General features: G+C 38.1%; 1 protein-coding gene across 1 annotated transcript in view; it reads left to right on the forward strand.

Annotated features, from left to right (window-relative positions):
* LOC115027746 (leucine-rich repeat and fibronectin type-III domain-containing protein 2) overlaps positions 1 to 24872 on the forward strand; it is a 137479-nt gene that overhangs the window by 67463 nt on the left and 45144 nt on the right. Inside the window, 1 exon segment of the mRNA XM_029461228.1 lies at positions 12192 to 12314. The gene's annotated coding sequence lies outside the window, so the exon portion shown is untranslated.

Below are 24872 nucleotides of genomic sequence, written 5' to 3' on the forward strand. Positions count from 1 at the left end.
ATTTTTATATAGAACTCTGCATCACTTGAATACAGTATCTCAATTGTTTAAAGTTATCTTTACCACAGGTTTATCTTTGTACAGAAGCAGCCAGGAGAAGTGCAATCAAGTGTGGGCGCAAACTGACATTTCGTGCTTTATTGGGAATATCTTCAGTAAAATAGCATAATGGGAGTTTGTATTATACTAACTACTGTAATGAGAATAACACTACATTTGGTTTTCTCTTAATGTCTCTCTCACACTCCCAGTTGTGTTAATTGCACTGTGTGTAAATATTATGTTGCCATCAAATGAATTACTGACGGTAATATCTGAAATCACTGCCTGGGTTTAATGATGCACAATGATTTTCAACAGCTAAAGATTATTGTATAAGCACTTCTCAACAGGTGACCATTTACAAGACGATATCTTAATTACATGGCAAGCAGTATCACTGTCTGTACAAAGATTCACACTCAACTGTGTGTCAGAGACATAGAGATTAAAGATTAAGTTTTACACTTCATAAACAACTATTGTATTCTAGGAAAGAAATGGCAAGAATGGTCAGTATCACATACACAGCTGTTGGTATAACACTCATGTAGTATCAGTCATAATGAATAGATCAAGAAAACAGGACTAGAGTGAACCCCAGCGTTAAAAGATATCTGATGATTAATACTACTTAATGACATAAAAAACAAGCCACTTAGCTGTTCTTCAAACTGAGTGATTTGCACAGAATAACTCATAAATGTGGATACAAATAAACTGGAAATACATCCTTCCCAGTTCCAGTAATCAAATAGAAATAAAAAAAATAAAAAATCAACCCACTGGTCTTTTTTTAGAATGTGACTGAGCAACTGCTGACAAAGCTTTTCATGTTTTATTGATCAAAGCAGCTATTGATAGACTGATGTGTTTTTCTCCATCTAATTAACTAATGACATACATTGTGCTGCTAGACAACAACAGTCCCACATCATGCAAATGTGGAGCAACCTTTCATTTGCCTCAGCAGAGCGTCATATGGAGCCAACCCTGTTTCTTCATTCATGTCTCTCTGGGGTGCATCTTGTTATTGACGTCAGCAGCTGGTTTGCAGCAGTCCGCAAACAGAATGTTACCAACAAACATCAGTGTTTCATTACAGAGAATGAGAGCTATTCACTCATATTTCAATGACTGACAGCATTGTTAATATTTCATGGAATATTTTATGTGTGTTTTCAAAACGTTTATCAGATGTGACACGGACGGAGCAGCACCTCAGTCCTTTTACAGGACAGTTTGTTTTGGACACTAATGAGGGATTTATTTCAGTGAACTTTGTTTAAAATAATGCAATCTGCAATTCAGCCTAAAAAACAACCGGATAAAAATTTTGTGCAACTAGAGTGTAAATGACAGAATGAAATGTGTGTGTCCAACACTGCGGCACAATAACATCGGACTCTTGATTCATTTGTCTTTTGTTTTATACATTGAATTATTACCTCCGCCAATGTTTGTAGCTTTGTTTGTTTCACTGTCAGCAGGATTATGGAAACATTTGAACCCAATATATTTTTTGGAGCAAATTATTGGTCGTGAATAAAAAAAATTAAATAAAGAAATCTAACTTTTTCTAGCCCAATGTTGTGTTTGACCCCACAGTGTTAAGTATCCAATTTTCAACTACACCCGGTGATCAACTTATGGCCATTTAGCAACACTACTCATTTAGCAACACTTATTTCTTCAATTATCTGTTTGTTGGGTCGATAAAGTAGGTTGGTGGTTTCAACACTGCGGGATTACAAACATGCCAAACCTTTTGGAAAATGATTTAAATTCAATAATAAATAACGATAAAGACAAGAATACCGTAGAATAACGGAATCATTCGAGGTTCGTTTCCTTTCAATTTACAACGTTAACCACATGTTTAAAACTGCGAGTGTAATCCAGGAGAAAATACGTTCCTCCTTAAAACGTAATTGTGAATGTAGTTTAGTTTTATGAGAATGTAATTTCTTTAGGACACAGGGTTGCCATAGCAGTTGGCAGCCAGGAGTACTGTCTGGGTGTGTTGGCAAAAAACAATAAAAACATGTTATGTGTCACACACACAGAGCTCAGCAAAGATAACATAATTACCAGGTACTACAATCAGAGTAATTTTATCTAACAGCCTGAAACCTTTCATTGTTGTTCTCTTCAATTATGTACCTGCCATACTGTCCTGTATGGAGTCTGATTTAGTGGTGTGCAAATGTGTTTCAGTACCAGGAGAGAAAGCACAAAGGATTCCCTGGTGTTACGATTATTTTTTTGTTTTAAGACCTGCACATAAATGAAATACACCAGGTTGCTTGTAAAGTTCAAATGGAGCCTTTTTTTCACATAATTAAATTGAACACAGTACTGAAAAAAATCGGGCCATGGAGTATCGACTGTTTCTTAATTTAATAAACATTAAAATCAAAGTACTGTCTGACCTTTCTTCGGTTGTGAATTTGAGGTGTTTTAATCACTGACCAGTTCAACAAACCAAGGTGCACTGAACACACCCCGAGCACTCTTGTACTTCACTGCAGAGCGGTGAAAACTGTAAATCCCTGGTAGTAACACGCACAAAAAGAAAACTTAAAAGAGGTTGAGAATGGGAAATTGGGGAATACTTTCAACCTTTGTAGTACTGTGTTGTGTGTTTTCAGATGTCCGCATAAAAATGTGTCAACTTCCCTCATCATCTGTGATCAACCCTGACAGGAAGCAGAGTCTGGTGTCTGGCTGTCGCATCGAAACACTGACATCAGGCCACAGGCGTTGGCAATTTACACATTACTACAAAAACCTTACAGAATCCTTCCCTTACTCAATTTACACTTAATCTAGAAATGTGACAGGATTTAACCTTACACTTTGTCTTGATGACAAATGCATTTTCTTCTATTCTTTTCCCGCTTTAAGTTTTTCTTTTTTGGGGGGTTTCTTATTTACTGCAAGGGTCTACGGACAGAAGGTATTGTATGATGTGCAGATTATAAAGGGCCCAGAGGCAAATGATCTGATATTGGCCTGATTGAATTGAGATTTACTTGACTTGGTGTTCTGTGTGAAAGCTGTTCAAAACAGTCCAAATGATTTGAATAAACTCGTTTTTGTTTTTAGCCAATTGTCAAGTGATGGTTTTAAGGTTCCAGTAACAAACATGTAATTCATTGAATATAAAATGTAGAGCTACAATGAATCGTTGACTAATCGATAAGTCGATTAACAGAAAAATAATCGCCCAGTATTTTGATAATCTCTTAAAGTAATTGTTCATGCAGAAATAGCAGAAAATGCAGTTTTCAGCTTCTCAAATATGGAGATTTCCTGCTTTTTCTCTGTTTCATATCATAATAAAGTGATTCACGTTGGGTTTCGGACTGACAAAACAAGACTTTAAAGACATCACTTTGTACCGTGAGAATCTGAGAAACATGTTATAGTCCAAAATATTAACTAATTAAACCAAAACAGTAATAAGCAGATCAATCGATAATGAAAATAAATGTCAATTATAGCCCCAATAATCTGTCAAATGCAACAGTCAAAACAACATAACATTAACGTGGTTGTTCATTCATCTTCATATTATATTTACATTTTCGACCTAGTGGTTATTAGCCAGAAGAAAAGTAAAGTGAGTGATGGGCCATGAGCAGACATTATAAGGAAGAGGGGTCACCATGTATTCATGCTGTATGGGCCGACCTTTTAAAATGCCATCCTTTGTCGTCAAGGACTGACCCTCTGCCACAGGAGAGCAGTGTCATCGCTGTGACACCACCTACGTACATGCATTGTCCTTTTGCTGAGGCAAATGTAATGAAGTTATTCCAAGAACTTCTTGAGTGATGGTTTCACCAGAGAAGGGCAGAAATATTATAGCTAAATAAACGATATACACAATTTGAGGAGAAATGGTGTAAAACTAATTCACCGTCAGTTGATCTTTTGCACGCGAATGAATATCGCTTTGTGTAAACAGGGAGGATAATGCACTGCGGCTTTACCCGGCTGTATGATGCGAGATAAAATTATGTCATATTAAGCTGGTTTTCGAGGTCTGTTTTGGATGTAATCCAGCTAGCTTACCATTTACATCCTGCATGCATAAGCGAGTACATTACAACCTGACAGGAGACAAACATGAGCTTCAGGCCGAGTCTCTTTATGTAAGCCTCATCCAAAAACAGATTTTACAACAACAAAGAATTTTGGAATTTAAAATGTGTTGTCACCCTTGCATTTATAATGCCCCCCCTCCCCTCCTTGTTTACTTGTCATAAATATTCCATATTATGTTCAGCACTGCAGGGCTCAACTTACACAGTCAATTACTGTATGCGGCTTTGACATATATCTTGCATACAAATGAGCCTATAAATACACCGACTCATCTCTCAGATGCATCACCCTGTCACTGTGTTAAACAGTGTGCTGAGACACACTATAGGTCTCTCACTGTCTTGCAGCCCTTCATAATGTCTCAATTGCATGCTATGACACGTGCAACCTTAGGTTTCTGTCATGCAATGTTAGGACTTCTGCCTCTACAAAGGCTGACAGACAAAGTGAAGTTGAGAAAAACGGGTTTAAAGTTTTAATGCATGGATGTAACTGTGCGGGACTGACACCTAGCCTTCAGGAAATGCGAGGGAGAAACAGAGCAGCTACAAAGGGTGTTCTTTTAGCTTTCTTGTCCCTTTTAACTGGTTTGTTGGGGGGGAAAGACAACTCGATTTTAATTACTTACGAATAGCATTTAAAATATCTCTGTTTTGCCATCTCTGTCTGTCTGCCTACTATACTAAAATCAATATAATAAATGTATTTATTTATTACATTTAATATTCGATAAAGAGGTAGCTAAACCACCCAAAATCACATGAATTCCACTAGAGTTCAAAGTTTACATGGCAAATACTGTGGCTAAGCTAACTGTAGCCTAGCGAGTTTGAAAGAGTTGTGCCATTTTTAGCTACCACATAAAATTATGTTGAATGAATAACTGAATTATCAAGATGCCATTTTATCAAAATGGATATTTTTCATTTATAGATACAGAAAAAAGTTAAATAGTTTTAGCTTTAGCTGAGGCTAGCCGTAGCTATCTCAGCTAGCTTTCACATAGCTGCCTGTATGCTGTGTTTTGAGAGTGGATGGTTATAAGATGGTAAGCCCCACTAGCTTGTAATCACACAAGATAAAGGGAATAAATTAGCTACCTTTGTTGTGTTATGTAGTGGTTTGTTAACAAGTGAATGCAGATACAAAGTATATAGCCTACAGTGTTGCCAACTCTTTCAAATGGAAGTAGCTAGCGCTCGCTCCAAAAGTCGCTAAAAGTCGCCTGATGATGTCATGTTGTACGCTGATTTTGCATTGTTAAAGTATTTAAACCCTATATTTCTGCAAAATTTCAGATAAAGATTAAGCTACACAAATAATATAAGTATTATACTATTTGTAGAATTAGATTACAGTGGTGGCTGTTTAGGATTGTTACCGACTCGTGTGATCCAAACATTTGCAGATTATAATGTGGGCTACTTCATATACGTGTCATTGGGTCCCATCCAAGCAGATCCTTAGGTGCAAATCTTAGTATTATTTTAGAGGCATTCATCACTTATTATAATTGCTCAATGTAATTCTGAAATATCTCATCCCTGCATCTAGGATCTGCATCCCAACACCCCACACATGCTCTTTTACAGCACACCTCTGGTGGGAGGCCTTACAGTGAGGCAAGTTGCAACTGTTAAGCAAGATAATGATTAAATGGCTGGTGGTTTGAGCCAGGGAAACACTGATTCCCTTCAATCAGATTTTGCTCCAACACAGATGAATTATGTAGCAAAGGCCCACTGAAGCAATCCATAAGCACTGTCAATGATGCTGCAAAGCTAAAGATAGAGCCAAGAAGAAGTCAGGTTCACCTCCCCTGCACAGAGCCTACAGGGTTGTAAAAAGACAGGAGTTCAATGCAGGGGAGGCTCAAAAAGCCAGAAAAGCATGTTGAATGGCTTGCTAAGATGTCACTTACATTGCAGAACATAGATATATATATATATATAGCATTAAGCAATTTAACACTGAACGTACACATGTACATCTGGAAAAAGTGATATATTATTAAAGATTGCATGATAATTTTGGACCTTTGGAACGGTGAAATACGGTAAACAGTTTAACACTAGAACAGCCTACATTCCATTACCTCCTACACCCTCCATGCGGTCTTTTTTACCTCCAACAAAACAGCAGGCGCTGATAGAAATATAGCAGTTGTTAATTTTGAATAATAAGTAAGACTTCACAAAAACTATTTTTAATATTCAGTTTATACATTTTATGAATTTTTACAATACTGCTTTATTTAATTGCCGACATAATACAAATAAATGTTTTTATTAATTAATAAACTGTAACAATTTCAAGTGTGAAATAGTCCAGAAATTCAATCTTTAACATAATGAAGAACACATTTAAAACAAAAAAAATTAATAATAAAGAGTTTATTTTTACAAACCGGAGCTTCAGCTGGAAGAGACACACACACGCACCATCATATCTTTTTTTCTTTTCATCCCATTATTATTTTCATCATTCACTAGATTATTACCCATTTTAGTAAAAGTCATGACCTGAGAGATATAGGGGGTTTATTTTAGGGAGTTACATGTATTTGAAAATGCAAGGGGGTAAGAAAATGACCCCTTGGCGGTTCTGGTGTTAAGTGGGTGCTTAGCTTGTGTGCTAGTGTGTGAGTGTATGAAATAAATTGAAAGTGGGAGAAAGAGAAAACTGAGTCTGTGTCACAGTATTTGTTCGGTAACTTTGCTAAAGTTATATTATAATATAATATAAAATATTATTATAATATATAATAATTATATTATATTATATTTTATATATATATATTATAATAATCATAATAGTAATAATAATAATAATAATAATGATAATAATATTATTATTATTATTATTAATAATAATAATAATAATAATAATAATAATAATAATAATAATAATACTATAATATGTCTATTCTCATCCAATGAGCACTTCTCATGTTTGCACCAGTGTGTTGATCCAGGATACAGGATGTGCTCTCACAGTGGTCTGCTGGACTATGAGAATGACAAGTAATGAATGAAAAATGCTAACACTTTGATGTCTACGCACACCGTACTGTTTGTGTGAAGTAGTCTTTTACATCAGGCCCAATAGCGTAAGGTGACTTTAGGGAGCGCTGCTTTCTTTGAAGACTTTATTCATTAGCATTCAAAGGGACAGCCCGGTCCAACCGCCCAGGGCTTGGATCAAAACATTGCCAACAGCAGGGCAGAGGGACGTGAGTAGCATTTTCTCTGACCTTGAGTCTTTGAGGCGCCTCATTTGCAGCTCCGGTGTCGTGTGCAAATCCCTCCAGATAGATAATGTCATGGTATACACAGCAACCTGTCATGTTATTATGACAGGTCTGTTTGCAGAGAGAGATTGGATCTGATTTGAAGGACAGTACAGCAGTTCTTTGAAGATCCAGATCCAGGTGGTAATAATGGTAAGGAAGAGTATGTATGTAGGCAGTACAGAGACTTGTGAAAGACAAGACAAAGTCAATGAAAACTCTCAGGACTTATGGATTTCCTCATCCCTTAAATGTTTCCTTGTGCAATCATACCGCCGCCTAATAAGGGCCACATGACTCATTCTGTGAACTTTCTCTGTTGAGTTAAAGTTAAAGAGGCACTACAATGATTTTACGTGTCAAAGTTAATCTCAGCCTGGGAAAACAGTTGTGTGATGTCTTCTGTGGTTCTGGAGGAGATTTGTCAAGTTTCATTACCCGGATAGTTGGGCTTGGAGACTTTTAACAGAAATGTGCATGTGGGTGTTAAATTATCACTACTAAGTTGTTGTAAATGACATTTAGTGTATTGTTATATATATATATATATATATATATATATATATATATATATATATATATATATATATATATATGTAAGTAAGTAAAATAATATATTATTATTACTGCTATTCCTTTTTCAGTTGGATTTTATTTGCCCAGTGACTTGGAGCACGTTGATTTAGAGATGTGTTTGAGTGACAGTTGGTGCAGTTTTGGAGAAAATAGTCAATGTTATATGAACATAAGATTGCATTTCAATTTCACATGAAAGAAAAGTTCCAACAATGTTTGTGTATGCTCTCAATTGTAGTTCTTAGAAAGAAAGAAAATTGGAAACGGCTGAAATCGGAGTCTGCAGGTATCTGCGGGGCATTAGTATCGGCCAACAAAATGGCAATCGGTGTATCTTTACATATTTAGCCACGCTAGGAGCGGAGAGTGGCAGTGAAGGTCGGCCAGTCCACCCGTTTTGTCCAGACTGAAATATCTCAACATCTATAAGATGGATTGCTATTGAACTTTGTGAAGACATTCAGAATGCATCCTACTGACTTTGCCCCTGACTTTTCCTCCAGCACCGTTGTGAGGTTGACATTTGTGAAATATTTCGACAACTGTAGGATGGATTGCCATGAAATTTAGAACACACATTCTTGTCCCCCACTGGATATATTGTTCTAACTTTGTTAAGCATTGTCATTGTGAGTTTGTTAGTGTGGTGACATTCAGTATAAGGTCAAAGAACCTCACAGAGCTGCTAGCATGACTACACTCTAAGTCTTATTTTGTTATGGAAGCGCAATACTAAATCACTGGGGTACTTTCAGTATATGTTTACTGGAACATAGTTAATCATTAATAAGCTGGATGGTATAGCCTGACAGGACACCAAGATCAATGTATGGGCGTTGTGAAATCCGTTAACGGTATTTTAACATAAACACATGACATAATCAAACAATTTTGCACTTCATCAGCCGACATATATAATGATACGGATATATCTGCAAACTTATTCTTATTCTGTACAACATAGTTATATTGGCCTGGCTGACTCATTTATCTAGTAAAGACAAACTGTGTACCGGGAGATTAAAATTAGACAGGAGTGAGGTTTGTAATGCATTACGATTAGCAGAGCCAGATCTCTTCTTTAAACAGACTTTATTCCCCTGAATGAATTTGTTCTCTGTGCAATGAAATGCAATACATCTTCTTCGTAGCATTCTTGTTTTTTCCACATTACGCCTTAAAGCTTACGAACACACCGAAGTTGGAAGAATGACTTCCAAACTCAGGAAATGGGACCATTCAAAGAGGATGTGAATGCATCATAGGTCTGCGCTCTCCGAGGGCCAGTTTACTTACTATAGACATTTGTGTATGTACAGTTCTATATTTTATTTGGTTAACAGTATGTTTTTTATTGGCATTTAGAAGTGTCATTCACAGTGACTGCTGATGTTTCCAGCCTACTGCATTCTTGCTTATGGATGAATTGTTAAAACAATTCAGGCACTGACAGAAGGATGTGCGATCTTGCTCCTAATAAACCGACTGTCACAAATAGACATTCAGATCTTAAACACTCTGAATTTAAACAATTTATTGGCATCCTCCATCAGCCTTGATTGACCCTTAAAGAGTTCATAAATGACAGGCTGCATTATTGATTGATAACTCTGACGCAACTTCTTTCGCAAAATGTTTCAGGACCTTACAGCTTAATTAATTTACTTTTAGGTACTCGCTAGCTCACAGCTAATTTGAGGTATTTGACATTCATGAGCATGATCACTGCTTGTTTTACGTCAAGAAGCTGGCAGCCACAGTAGAGGTATTGGGTGTGAAAAGATGAATTTATGTATCATAACGTTGAGGCGGACGATCCTTGATTTACATATTCCTCACCTTCAAGGTCTCTCATCTCCACATGTAACTTTGCATTAAAAACAACCTCAGTAGCACTTCAAGATGCTAAAAAAGGAACAGCGTGTCCACACGCAGTTAGAGAAGCCCTTTCCCACTGTTACATTCTGTTACATCAACCATAATCTAGAGTGACAACTGTTTGATGACCTACGCGTCACGCAACAGCAGCGTCTCAATTATACAGCGTGAAAGTCTCAATTCTGGATAAACTTTTACAGGTTCATGCCTGTTTGCACTCAAACAAATGTTAAGCCCACCACAAGGCAGTGTGGGCACTCAGTTGGCTGTAGGTGGAGCCGCTGCTTACAGCTTCTGGAATCTCGTTAAGCATATTGTGTTGCCAGAATCAAAGCAGAGGTGTATTTGGCAACTGCTAACCTCTACAAACATGGAAGTCAGGAAATCTCCATGTCTTAGCATCACCCCGCATTGCAAAAAGAGCTTGTTAATTTGGGAGGATATTCAGTAGCTTGTCACAGAGGCAGAAATCACATGACATCGACTGAAATGGGTTGTCAGAAAGAATAAATTGTTGTCTCTTGGTCTTTTCAACCTATTCGGTTTATTCTGATTTATAGAATGCAACCACAAGAAAAATGTCCTTTTTGGGACCATCTGTACTCATGAAGGCTCGGTTCTTTTCTATCTTAGCTTCTTTTATTTAACTTTGAATCACTGCCAACATCTGTCTGAGTTTTTTTTTTTTTTTTTAAACTAAACAGCAATAGAAAACTATGTCCTAGTCACTCTAGATGAAACACACACTTTTATGCAAACCAGTTCTACGTTCTACTAAAAAAGACAGTCCCAGTGAAAACTGTTGACTGTGTATCCTGTGGAATATTCAAAGTGATGCAGGCACAATTTCTGAAGAGATTATTTTAAGCATTCTTTTGTTTATGGACAAATAAAATGTGTTTTTGTTATTTGGGTGAACAGAGCCTTTAAATGAGCCACACATCTCTGGAGGCGTTGGCCTTTTTTTAATGGAAAAAGTGCAAACGGCGGACATTTTCAGGGATCAAGCAATCTGATTTTTTGTTATGGTAGGCTGCTGTGACACAGTGCTTATTATCCAGTTTCACACTGGCACTGTTTAATTTGATGTATCTTGTCTATTGCCATGATACTGTAGCATTTTCTCTGTCAGCCAGTTGGATTTTGTGTCATTTATTTTTCTACCCCGACTGTCTGTTTTGGCACAGACGGACGTTTGGCAGATGCAGACCGAGCTTTGTTTTAGCATAAAGATGTTTGGTCTGTGAAGAGATCACTAATTGTATTGAGACTTCAAAATTGCTTTTGTTTATTTACCTCGGCAGGCCATTTTTACCAAAATAGACATTATGAAATCTTTGTGAGTCCACCATTATCTCGCTGTGCGCTTTTTAGCTTATCTCTTCCCATTAAAGAATGAGAAGCAGCAGTGGGTTTTGGGAAGACATGAGCTCTGACATGGTCTCCGAATTTTAATGAGGAGATGTGTTAATACTGTGTTATTAAACACCAGAGCTCTGTCCTCCTTTCATAAAACCAACTAACATCCAAACAGTTTTTTTGTCTCCTCTCTCCTTTGAAACGTCCTCTGAAAACGTCTTGGATTTGAATCAGTTGTCTGTCTGACCCTGATGTGCTCAAACTCATTTACCCATCCTTAAATTCTAAAGACCTAAATCAAAGACTCCAAAAAAGGTATAATTACCAAACCTAAAGCCAAAAAATGCTCCCTCCTGCACCCGAAAGCACAGTTTGAATGTTTGATGTTTTCTTTCACTTTGGTCATAGCCAGCCGTGGGCTCCTGGTAACAGATACAGAACAGCCCAAATTAAAAAAGGACAATGTTTTCTTTACTTAAAAAGGGATTTATTTCTCTATTTAATGTCTTCAAATTGCAAAGATCCACAGTTCTTTTAGTAAAAAATCTTCAACATTCAAAATCCTTCATCACAGAAATGCTATTGAATATCTCCCCCAATAGGTATCAATTCTTCTTCTTGTTGATTAATTTGTTCATACAACTCTACAGCTTACAGATCATTGTAATATAGACAACCATCACAATTAGCTTCCTTTCACTAACTCTTCCAACCATAGGGTGGTGATCGCCTAGTGGTCTAGTGGTACACCTTCCAAACAAAACACTAGAAGGTTGGGAGTTCAATACCAGGCTGCAACCATTGTACCCCTGAGCAAGGTACTTAACCCTGAGTTGCTCCAGGGACACTGTCCCTGTACTTAGTTCAATGTAAGGATAAGAGCATCTGCTAAATGACCTGTAATGTAATGTCCTACTGTGCCTTTTCCTTCTTTAAGTGACCGCAGAGATCCAACAGAGACAAATGTGACAACTATCAAGAAGAATCGGACCCCGCCTTCTTGACATGAGTCACTATGTGTTTGGATACCTGACCTGACCAAACGACTGATCCTGTTACTGTGAGTACTAGAACATGTAAAAGATCTAATTACTTTCAAAGGTTTAATGTTTATTTTTGGTTAAATGGTGTGTTTTGGCTACAGGCTACGCCTTCCGAGCAATTTGGAAGTCTCAATACAATCAGTGCTCTCTTCACAGACCAATACATCTGTATGCTAAAACAAATCTCTTGCCAGATGTCCAAATAAATATGTCCAATTCTTATACACAGTCTATGATTTGACATCACATCTAACATTTACAAGAACATTCCTGGAGGAGCATTCAGTGTTTTGGCCTGTTTACTCATTTGTTACCTGAAGAAGCGATAGCACTCGTCCATCAATGTGTTTACACGCAGTTATCAGGAATACAGTTAGCTTTCAGCTCAACCTAATTTCTTAAAGGTCATGTTTATGAGACATCTGGTTTTGGTAATTTGAGAATTGGTTTGGAGAAACCAAATTTCCCTAGATAGATTTCTCTTGGAGAAAGACGATTTTGTGGCCATGTTCTGTATACATTTAACTGGGTTTCTACATGTATCTGCTAGAAATTAACACTGGGACAGCGGTGCTGGCTGGGTGATGAAATTACACTAACCTCTAAATGTCTTAATAACTATTTTTTTTATACACATTTGTGTTTTAAAGAAAATCAGTGTGCTCTAACTAAAGGCCTCTCACTGCACCTCCAACAAACTCACTCAAAAGAAATGAGGAATTGTATCACCAAATATCCATCCGGAGGCGTTCCCAGGCCAGTGAGGAGATATAATCTCTCCACAGAGTCCTGGGTCTTCCCCGGGGTCTCCTCCTAGCTGGACGTGCCTGGAACACCTCCCTAGGGAGGCGCCCAGGTGGCATCCTTACTAGATGCCCGAACCACCTCAACTGGCTCCTTTCAACGTAAAGGATCAGCGGCTCTACTCCCAGTCTCTCACGGATGGCTGAGCTTCTCACCCTATCTCTAAGGGAGACGCCAGCCACCCGTCTGAGAAAACCCATTTTGGCCATCATTTTGGTCATGACCCAGCCTTCATGACCATAGGTGAGGGTAGGAACGAAGATCGACCAGTATATTGAGAGCTTTGCCTTCTGGCTCAGCTCTCTTTTCGTCACAACAGTGTGGTAAAGTGACTGTAGTACTGCCCCTGCTGCTCTGATTCGCCGGCCAATCTCTCACTCCATCGTCCCCTCACTCGCGAACAAGACCCCTAGGTACTTGAACTCCTTCACTTGGGGTAAGGGCTCATTCCCTACCCGGAGTAGGCAATCCACCGGTTTCCTGCTGAGAGCCATGGCCTCAGATTTTGAGGTGCTGATCCTCATCCCAACCGCTTCACACTAGGCTGCGAACCGATCCACTGACTGTTGAAGGTCACAGACCGATGATACCATAAGGACCACATTGTCTGCAAAGAGCAGCGATGAGATCTTCAGGCCACCAAACTGCAACCCCTCTCCTCCACGACTACGCCTCGATATCGATATTGGTGATAAAGCACAGCCCTGGCGGAGGCCAACATTCACTGGGAACGAGTCTGACTTACTGCCAAGTATCCGGACACAACTGTCGCTTTGGGCGTACAGGGATTGGATGGCCCTCAGAAGTGACCCCCTCATACCCATACCCCGCAGCACCTCCCACAGTATCACCCGGGGACCCAGGTCATACGCCTTCTCCAGATCCACAAAACACATGTAGACCGGATGGGCGTACTCCCAGGTCCCCTCCAGGATCCTTGCGAGAGTGAAGAGTTGATCTGTTGTTCCACGACCAGGACGGAATCCGCATTGTTCCTCTTCAATCAGAGGTTCGACTACCGGCCAAACCCTCCTTTCCAGTACCTTGGAGTAGACTTTACCAGGGAGGCTGTGAATCACCAAATATATATACATAAAAACAGTAACCTAGGTTCTAAAATAAGGTTGTGTTGGAGATGGAGATGGGAATCCGATTCCTTCGAATCCCATGCCATCTTTTTTCCTTCCAAGGTTAATGCTATGTTGTGAACAACAAATCTGCTTCCATTGAGTTATACAAGTAACGTATTAAGCGATGGTAAAGTATGACGTCATGATGTTTTCATGTAATCTTGTAAAATATAGTTTTTGCAGAGAATCTTGAATAAATACAGTTCTTTGAAGGACATGTTTTCAGAGCAATATAAAGTAGATACTACAGTGGGAATGATGACCTGTTGACTTGCTCACTAGCTCTAATCATCCTATAAAACTAAAACTGTTAATACCAAGAATTGTTTTAATCAAAGAAAATATTTTAAAAAATACAATAATTTGAACCGTGTATTTTTTATGCAAATAACCACTTTTAAATCAAAAGCCCTGCCTGTATGTGCCCTTTTTCAACCTAACAATTTATTAGGAATTGATGGAGAATTTGACCGATAGAATTGTATCGTTTCTCATCCCTAGTTGGAGAATGTCAACATATATCTCTGCAATGTCAATAATTCAGTTAAGTTATAGCAGCTTTAAAGGTATATCATAAGCTTATATTGGAACTCTAGCAGTTATGGGAAATAAACAAAATTTACATATAATGTATGAAAATAACAGGACACTGACAACTGTGAAAAGGTCACCTGGAGAGCTGTAGACTATATACCATTAAAACAAACCATGCAGTGGATACTTTTGTTTTTTCATTTTCAAAAATAAAATGTCAGGATTTTGGATGGTGACGGACGTTGCTGAGGACTAAGAGCTAGCATATAAATATATAGAGATCTGCAATACAAATAGTGATGCATGTGTAGGTATGAATGTGCTCTTGTTCATGTTGCTCTAATATTGAACAAGAAACGAACACAAAGGAGCTGTTTATGCCAGCACTTTGACATTTAGTCGATAGATAACTTCTTACATTGGATAACCCTTTAGTGAATTCTTAAGTTAGCATGGATCACTAGGTTTATGGTTAACAGGGGATGTATGGATGAATAGGGACTTCATACTTAGCGATGACAGAAAATGTCATCCAAACTTTTTATCTCCTAAAACAAAACATGTCAAATTTTCTTTTCACGGAAATATGACATGCTTCACCAAATCTTCTTAAACCCATTCTGTCACATATCTTCAGTAAGCAGTTATGCTGCGTCCACCACAATGATTGGATGATATAAATCACTTCAACAGGACAAACTCTCAAGAGCGTTCTGATTTACTTAAGTTGGATTAGAGTCTTAAGCTATCTCCCCCAAACTCTTTTCTTCTTTTCTCGTTCTATCATTCTCCCTTTCTCTGAGAAAATTGGCATCATTTACTGCTGTCACTGCAGAGCTCATTGTCCCCCATTATCGCAGGGACAAAGCTGCCGTGACATTGAGTTAATCCGTGCTTGTTTCAATTTTGCTCTCAGGGGAAGAAAACAGATAAGGAGTTCAGGTAAGTGATGGCAAGGAGGCGCCATTCCCCCAGGCAAAACTGAATACAATGATTGGGACGGTTAAGAGAAAGATAAAACGCTTTCTTCCAGCTAAATTGACTTGATTTCACCAAAATTGTCAGGAGAGTGTTCGGCATGCTCGTGAGGTTCTCTCTCTGGGTTTGATAGGACACTCTTCTTAAGACTAAAATTGCTTGCCTAGAATGTCATTTATACTGTACAACCATGGTAAGAATAAAGGAACATTGTATGGAATCGAGGGCAAAGAAACTAGTGTAGCCAGAGACCTCCTCCCCTCCATCTTCATTACCAAGAGACATAAGGTAATGATAAAACACTGCAGTAAGACCTCAGTCAGAAGCTTTTGGAAAGAGAACTCTCTGAAAACTATATTTGAAATGTCATGCGTAATGCTCAATGTCTTGTCTGATGAAGCTCTCACTAGGTGTCCAATTATAGCAGGTCATATGCACGTCATACGGTGTATTGTGAGCCTAGACTAAGCTTACTTAATTACATCTACAGAATAAAGCCAAGAGATCAGAATTAGCAGTGAGAGAGGAGGAGTGACAGAAATCTGATCCAAATATGTCTGCCAACTAAAGTCACATTTTCAATCTCTCTGCTACCCATACAGAAAAGATGGTATATACTATATGCAGTTTTATCCAGGGTTTTAATACTTGAGACTAAAAGTTGAGGCATTTTATGCTTTGGCTGCACTGATTGACCTTTTTTTGTCTGTCTCTTACAAGGCCACTCACTTTATGAAAATGCTTCTCATCACTAGAGTGCTGCTTTAAAGCAGTCTAATCAACAATCTGAGCAATCAGAATAAATATTGCCGTGATCAGGGGATTTTCTTTTGGGGGCAAAGTAATCTTTTGTGTTGAGTTCAACTAAGGTGAACTTTGACATAAGAGATGAAAAATTGCACACTTGACACTGCTTGTCTTACTCAAATACATTTGCGCGAACCTATTGTTTGTTAGCGAATGAGCTAAAAAGGTTGCTAACTGCAACTAGCTTAGAGAGCTAGCCTGAATATGATTGTGACTGACTAGTGCTAGCATCATCCCAGCTGGCTAGCATGTTAGTGGTTAGCTCAACGGCTACAGCACTTTAGCCTTGTGAGGAGTCACTTTGTCATCATGCTTCTAGCACTGCCTTTAAACTTGAATCACCTTCACTGTGAACCTTGCTGGTGTCAATAGGCCTTCACAAGAGTAGATCTACATGATCAGAAATGCAGTACTTGTGCCAGGATGTTGGCCAGCCTCAAATGTGATTCAGAGATTTTCTGTATTGAAAGATTAATCTTTCCACTGGATGTAAGAGAATTCACCACATGAGAGCAATGCAGAGATGACACTTAAAGCAGTGAACCAAACCTAATAAACAAGACAAATATGACACCGTTATTAGTCCTTAATACAGAGGTTTATCTCTCAGAAATATCTGTCCCCATCTGTACCATCTGCTAGGATGGGAACAGCGAAGTAGTAAAGTGCCTCTTGATAGCATATCATTGGCAAATTAAGCAATTAACTAGAAATAGATTTATAAAGTGCTCGAAGGTCGCATAATGTTTGTGATGAAAAATTAATTTGCAGTACTGAAGACATATCACATTTGTTAAACGTGGGAATTGCCTTCCTCCTCTGTCCCATCTCAGCGAGATATCAAAAAGATGATAGCAAGTTAATATCACAGTGCGATCTATTGATTGCACTTGTCAGCTTTTACAATCTGGCCTCATCTATTGGTCTGCACTCCGTCTGTCTCATTTAAGAGGATCCTGGGAGCTGAGGTGAGCCCGTCCTCTACCTGACAAACTTTTGCTCCGTCATCCATCCAGCCCTCGCTGCTACCAGCCTCACCGCCCCTCTTACAGCTGCAAATGAGAGCCCTATCATGGTTCACTAATCCTCCTCATTAAGCCAGGCCTCAAGGCTCTCGTTACTGTACATCTATTCCCACATGCCTTGTTCTCGTGGCTTTCATCTTTGGCAGCATGTGCACATGTCATGAATTTGCCATGTGCAATATAGTATGTGTGTCAGGATTTTGATGTCTCTGTCAGCTGCGGGACCAGATCGCACGTGGAAAGGCAGCTGTTTTCGCTCCGTCTTGGAAAATTGCATGGACTGCACTCACGCTGCTTGTTATAGACTTTTAAATGGACCTCTATCAATATTTTTTTTCTTACAATGTATTCACCTACACCAGGGGTCACTAACAGGCGGACCGTGGTTGAGTTGAAGACCCCTGACCTACACTGAAGCGCTTTCATTTCGGTCTCGGGAATACTTTTAAATAAATAAATAATATCAGCTGATGCCAATGGCCCCAGCTAGTACTCCTGGGGTCAGAAATCCAGATCATTCATAATATACATACTGTATGCAACATCACATTTGTGTTACGCTATGTTCAACCCATGTGCATCTCTAATGGTCTTATATTCTATAGCCTCAAGGGCCATAACCAGGCAACAAGAAAAGAGCTAAACAAAAGTTTAATATTCTTTATAAGCTTTTCATGATCATGATCAATACAAGTTGCAGGTACAGTTCTGATATTATGTGTGGTGTTTGAAATGGCAGGTTAAGCCTTGAGGCAACATCTATCTCTGCATTTATTGTAGTCAAATTCGCACTGGGATTCTGACAGCGGAAAAACAAATATACATTTTATTGCCTGACAAAGTGAGTTTTCCTTGACAGAGAAAGATTCCATCCGTTCTTCAGCGTGTGTAAAGTTTGTGGAAACACAGGAAATGCTCAGAGGATCTATATTAATCTCGCTTTGAAGTTACCTGTACAGCCAATAAGCTCTTTTTAATTTCCTTATTAAAAGCCTTTCTGATTCATCTCGGAAACAACTGAGACCAATTGGAAGCTGTGCTGTCAGGGGCAGCACTTCCAGCCATAGAACTTCCTCTGACAAATGGTGTTAAAGCTCCAGTGACAGGCGGCGGGAATGGGCTTGAAGGCTACAAATCATCCGCTGTTGAGAAGAAGCTTTGGCTCTCTATCAGAAATAGGATGTGAATGATGTGCTGTCCTTTTCATAAGTGACTTATTGTACGGATTATTTTTAAATCGAAGGAACGGGTGTGTAATACTGAACCAGATAGAGTAGTTAAATGTGTCTGACAAAGTGGTAAACTAAAGAACCAGGGCGGGCCTAGGTGATAAGAGCTGAACTAATTAAATTATTTTTCTTCATACGCTGCATAAAATGTAGCATATCTTTGTTGTGTGGAAACCTTGTACCTCCAATCAATTTCTCGGCTAGGTTTGGCTTTATATTTTATTTAAAATATTCCATGTTCCTGTAAGTGACCTCACTGGATACACACACACACACAAGATACATGGAGGCTGAGTAGATCTGCAACGATTTTGATAATTGATTAATCGTTAAAGTATTTTCAATTAAATAATGACAGAAAATGTAATTTTTAACCCTCTCAAATGTGGAGATTTCACAGTTTTCTCAAGTTTATGTCATATTATAGTGAATATCTTTTGTGGTTTGGACAGACACAACCTTGGACTTTGGCTGGTCTATGTTAAAATGTTTTCCTTCCGAAATGGTTAAATGCAACAGTGGTTAAACGCATCTTTTGTTTTTGGTCTTAAGTCTTGAATGTGAATAGGTCAATAACAACATTTATTAAGAAAATTACATTAATGCCATCAGTTGTAAGCATGGTTTCCAATTAATGTCACATCTTGAATTAGTATTGGTAATATATATATATTTTTTTTTTGCCCTTTCAGTGTTATATGTTATAGTTCCAGTTCCTAAAAAAAGCCCCTTCATTTTTAATGATACGTATGGAAGGAGTTGTATCATGACTAAATACATAACAATATAACTTAATCCTATGCACCAGTACCTTTCTGTACCTTTATTCATGCTTAGGTGCAACCGCCCTTCCCAACTTGCATTTTCCACTCACATGTTTCCCATCCAGATTTATTTGACAGACCTTGAAAGAGAAGAAAAGTAAAATATTCACCAATACTTGGCAGTAAAAGGTTTTTTCTAAACCTGCATGTTTAACAGCCTGCATGCCTATATGGAAAGCAAGGCTAGACAATGTGATTTATATAGCATATTTGATTCCAAGTAAACCCCAAGTGCTTTACACTACCCACACACACAAACACACACACACAAACACACACACACACACACACACACACACACACACACACACACACTTCTGAGTCGAATTTTGGAAGTCATTTTGTATGCTACAGTGGCAACCAATGACATTATTTAACTACTGGAATAATATGTTTGGCTTTGCATGCACAGAATGAGCCTGTTGCTGAAAGAACAAAGGCTGTGTAACATCCACCAGCCTCAATGAATATCCACTCCGTGCTTCATTTGCTTTCATTTAAAGCTCCAGTGACTGATGCATTCAAGAGTGCAGTCTCTGTTTCAGTGCAAGTGATGAGAGATATGTTGCAGTGCAGACAACTTGTAAACCATAGCATATGCCTCATATAAATAGGCCTTAACATACAGTATACACAACACAGTTAGTCCTAGTTTATAATATGCAATTGTGAGTTGAAATTGACAGATTGACAGGTCATGAATTAATACAAAAGACAATATCTTTGTGTTTCCTATCTATTTTCTCAAGTTAAACCTAACAAATGCCAAGAAAGAATGGAGAGTAAATTCCAGGAAGAAGAAAAGATAACACGTTATGTAGGACTTTGAGGGCCATTTTTACTAAATGAGAAGAAAAATGACTTTCCTAAATTATTCTGTAAGATTTCCCTCTCTGAATTGTATCTTACAAGTCCATATTATGGAAAAAAAGGATAATTTAAATAGTAAAGTTGACATTTTTGAAATGCCAATAAAGTTTGTAAATGTGAGAGTGTTGTGCTTCTAATAAGACTTTTGAGGAGGAACATTTGTTGAGGCGTTGTAGAAAATGTACTTGCTTATTCTAGTTTGCAGAATGGAAAGTGAAAACACATTGAAGAATAGCGATGTTGTGTGAACAGACACAGATTAAGTAGATAGAAACAATTTGTATTTAGCATTTTCAATATAACGTCAAAATAAGATTGTCATAACCAGTCATAATAGTGTCATAATCAGATGACGAGACAAATAAATAATTGCTTCATTAATAGTTGTATTAACTGAACAGTACTTACATGGTCTGCCATGCTGAAATTTAGAATGCCCGTATGGATGTTTGTACATTGGACACACCAAATGGAAGCTGGAAAATAACACAAATAGTTAAAACAATATGCTCAGGATATGCATTAGGACACACTGTGGTGTAATTATGAGGATGGAATGAGCCAAAAGCAACATAAGGGAGGGTGATACGCTAAATAATTTGTTGTGAAAAGACACTTTTTTTTTTAAAGGTACAGCTTACTTTAACCCTTTGACACACAAGCCATTTAATAATCCAAGTATTCATTAAATATCTTGTTTTTTGATGACCACACATCATTATTTTCATTCTCCCTTTCTTAATTTATGAACTAAACTAGTTTTTGTATTACTACATCAGGTTTAATTTAATTAATCAGGGTAATTTTTGACCCATGTGTGTAAAGTGTGATAACAATGAAAAAAATACATATTATAATAAAATTGTTGTTAAAAATAACTATTATAGCAGTGGTTTGGACCACACAACACATTTAATATTTGAAATCTTTATTTGTCACTTTGTCACACACATAACATGCATCATTCAGTCAATAACACTGTGAGATATTGAACTGTTAGTGTATCTGTAGTGTAACTGTAGTTAACTGTGGTGAATGTATAAAATGAATGAAGAAAAGAAAAGAAAACTGATTCAATAAAAACATATGGGTATAGCGCAAACTGCCATCTCAGTGCATACATGTTGCAAATATATTTACAATTAAAACTCACTCGGGTCTATTTGGACCCATGTTGTGGATCAAAGGGTTAAAAGGGAACTACATCCTATGCCCCCTTCTTGAAACTTAAATTGGTCTCTTCATTCATGAATACCACTGAAAATTAATCCTGTAGTGTACTTGTTTTAGTGATTCCTGTATTTGTGAGCACATGTAGAGTTGTTTAGTGCTCTCTTACGCCATGTTCTCATCAAAAATAGCCCAGTATCCAACGGTTTGCATTGGTGGGGGCGTTTTGTCAGTCAGAAGATAAAACACCAAGCAGGAAGTCTAGTTGAAAGGCTTTTCTGACATCAGCACAATGCAGTTTGACCTCCTTTGAGGCGGGATTTTACAACTCGTAAGGTAACGATGGGTGTACAAATGTATTGATTCTGTCATCTTACTTCTTTCATGATAGATACTGCACCACACAATACTACAAGTTACAAGGTTGTCTACCTGATACAGTATGTGTGCATGCCCATATTTAATGATCCAACAACACTGCATTGCTGGATGATAGTGGACTGTGCAGTTGCCATAGTTGCGCCACATTCCACTTTTGGTCCAATGGGTCCCCACTGATCAACGCAGTGGTGTTATTGACATGAACAACAAGGCTGTGTTCCTCATCACACAGTACCGTTGTTAGGTCCATATGTGGCCTCATTGGTTTATATTATGCTATTTAAAGGCAGACTTGCAGTGAAAGATACAGAAAACCTTGCAGCAAACCTAATGATTTCAGTCACTTCTACTCTGTTATTATCCTTTATTGAAAAAGGCACTTGAATGCATGCATAGTTGACTGTTTTTCACATTCAGAAGCTCTGGTTATTTGTTCACATACCTTTCACCACGATGGAATAAATCCCGGATGCACTTGAAGGCAGAACAACAGAGTACTTAGATTCAGTGACGACAATATGATGTAAGTAGCAACGTTGCTGCAGTACTACCAAATGAATTAATCAATTTGTGGCGTTAGGCAACTTTAGCCTCGGGTTGTTTTTTCAAACAATTCACAGCCCTACCTTGTGTGTCTGTTCCCCTGCCTTTTTTATTTTCAATTTTACACTACATTTTGTTTTAAAATTTTAAAAACACATATTATATTTCACCTAGGTAACATTACCTGGGGCTAGAAAGATGGACTGGGCTTGCACAGTATTTATGACAACCACTAGCCACAACCACTGTGGGACATGATTTAAACTTTGATCGGCTCATTGCTGGCCCACACATCCATCAACCTCCCAGTGAAAGAAGACTCCAGATGGCCAGTCCGCCTGTGTCATCCAAACTGGAGTAAACATACTTGTACTCCTCCATGATAAGACATCAGGGATGACATAGTTTGTACTTCTAAACAGGCCAAATAACTTCTTAGCCCACTTCTAGATCTATAATGGAGAAATTATGGAGGTTACAGACTGAACATTAAACAAATGAAGCTTTGCTAAGTTGATTCTAAATTAATAAATATTATTTTTGTTTCAGATAAACCAACAAAGTGTCTTAATAAAGTTGTTCTTCCTCCACAAATATTATGAAAACTCAATGAGTTGTTTTTTGTGATCAAACTTTTGACATTGGGATTCTTTTCCCCCCTGTAATTTTATCTTTATTCAAGCTGATTGTCTATTATGTGAAGCTATAGCTTATATTCAGCACAGAATGCTTAAAGTAACATCTATATTGGATGATTCTGCACTTCACGAATGCCAGCAGAAGTAAAGTGCCCTATACGTAAAGTAGAGGGTAAAAAAAGAGTGTGGCGGTCAGGTAGATGGAAGGTCGTGTAGCACATCAGATCTTCATGCACGAGACTTGAATTCTAGTCTGCAATTAACCTTGCCTCTGAAACTAGAACCACATTATTTGCCTTTATGTTCAAGTGTTTTAATTGCCTAAGCTTAACCATGCCTTAAATGTAGTTAACCTATTGTCATTACCATAACCTTTCTGTAATTGCCATCATGCAGAAAATGTAGAAAGCTAAAATTTGAATAATGTTGGTAGTGAACAAAACGTTTGTCAAAAAAGGGGTTTTGCAGAATCGCCCAATACTGAGAATCTTGTATGGTTGTTCAATAATATGCTTCTGTTAAAAGGGAAAGTAACTCAACTGCTAAATCCCTTACAATGTCTTCAGTGATTCCCAGAGGAGTTTCTCCAATGTCTAGAAAAATAACCCTTGTAATGTCATCGGGACTATTGCGACTTAGTTGGACTTGGAAACTTGCAATTGAAAACCTGCATGAAAGCCTGTAGAAACAGGTGGGCATTTACCAGGCAAGGAGGGTCTGACAAAAAGCACTATTCAGTTGCATAATAGAAAGTGTAGGATATATTCAGTGTCTTTGGAGCTCGATCCATCCTAGGAACCTAAGCCAAGATTTCTCCGCCTCTGTTGCTTGGGTTAATTATTTTTCAGCCACGCTGCTAGCATGCTTTAGGGATAGCAATGAGTCAGTTGGAACATCCACTACTTTGGTCCAGAATGAAATATCAACATAACAACTGTATAACAAATATAACATATATATGACAACTTTAGGATGGATTTCCATAGAAGTGCTGTCCTCAGGATAAATCCTAATTGCTGATCCCCTGAGTTTTTATCAAGCACCACCAGCATGCCAAAGTTTATAAAACATGTATTTGACAGTGGCATTAACACAGACAACAACAACACAAGGAAAACTTCTGAAAGTTACAAGAGCTTGGTCTGAGCATGGCTACCACTGGAAAAGAGATCTGGTGAAGACTGGGAGGAAAGCCGGGGTTGATATACTGTTGGTTGATGAGCTGATTGTAGTCAGTTGGAAGCCAAGGACATGGCCATGACATCACCAGGTTCACAGTTATTTGTGGTTTTAAAAGAAATGACTTAACCATTGGATGCCTTGCCACGACGTTTGGCAAATACCTCAATTATGGAAGCTAAAATAATATAAGCATACATAACATAATATAATCATTACACTTCAGTTAGTGACAATAGAACAATTGTATAATAGTAGGCAACTTATTGCTTCAAGGATTCAATAGAAAATCTTCTTCTGTGTGCTCACAAAACTGCCAAATAAAATCCAACACACACCCCCTTACTGACCTTGTAATGTTCATCTGTGTGTTATCTACAGCATTCCTAGCCTAACGAAAAGTGTGCGTATATTTCCTAGCCCTGATGCTTTTTAAACCGCATTGGCTTGATGTAAGTGGCCA

The sequence above is a fragment of the Cottoperca gobio genome, chromosome 22, assembly GCF_900634415.1.
Source record: "Cottoperca gobio chromosome 22, fCotGob3.1, whole genome shotgun sequence".
In the NCBI taxonomy this organism is placed as follows: Eukaryota; Metazoa; Chordata; class Actinopteri; order Perciformes; family Bovichtidae; genus Cottoperca; species Cottoperca gobio.